This window comes from Alligator sinensis, unplaced genomic scaffold (assembly GCF_000455745.1).
Source record: "Alligator sinensis unplaced genomic scaffold, ASM45574v1 scaffold400_1, whole genome shotgun sequence".
Classification (NCBI taxonomy): Eukaryota; Metazoa; Chordata; order Crocodylia; family Alligatoridae; genus Alligator; species Alligator sinensis.
In genome coordinates this window covers 3,553,604-3,554,184 of record NW_005841897.1, presented here as the reverse complement: position 1 = coordinate 3,554,184, position 581 = coordinate 3,553,604, and the positions used below count along the sequence as shown (strand labels likewise).

Below are 581 nucleotides of genomic sequence, written 5' to 3'. Positions count from 1 at the left end.
GTCCGCGCCTCGGCGGAGCCTGCCGCCCCCGTGAGCTCGGGCCGCCTCCGCGCGGCGCTTCCTCGGGCTGGGTTCGGACTCCTCTGCTGATGCCCGCCACTGGAAACGAATAATAACCCCTCAGCACCACCACCAACCACCACACCACCACCACCAACAATAATAATAATAAAAGCTGGTTCTGGGATCGCTCTGCTGCATTTCTAATTCTCCGGGCTGGATAACACTGAAGCTTCTTCTCCTTGGATGGTGTTTTCCTGTTGATCTGTCTCTTCATTAATTTTTAATTTTTTTTTTCTTCTCTGGCATTTTTTTTTGTTTTGTTTTTGCAGGGGGGGGGAACCAAAATTTGATTTATTTTATTTTATTTTTTTGAGGGGCCGCTTGAGAGAGACTTCATATTCAGCTGCGTGAAATTACGGGTACACTTGTTTTTTTTGTTTGTTTTTTGTTTTGCTTAAGAAAAGCATTAAGAAAGGAGCACGACAGAGGGACCCTCTATACGCTAGGCAAAATAGTCACTTGTTCCTTACAGCAGGACTGAGTGGAAAGCTGCCAAAGAGCCCCAGGAGAAGAAGAAA

At 46.6% G+C, this 581-nt stretch overlaps 1 protein-coding gene across 1 annotated transcript in view; it reads left to right on the top strand.

Moving 5' to 3' along the window:
* Window positions 1-6: 6 nt before the first annotated feature.
* The window catches only part of TNRC6C (trinucleotide repeat containing 6C), a 182,251-nt gene continuing 181,676 nt past the window's right edge, over window positions 7-581 (top strand). Inside the window, exon 1 of the mRNA XM_014517267.2 lies at window positions 7-581. The gene's annotated coding sequence lies outside the window, so the exon portion shown is untranslated.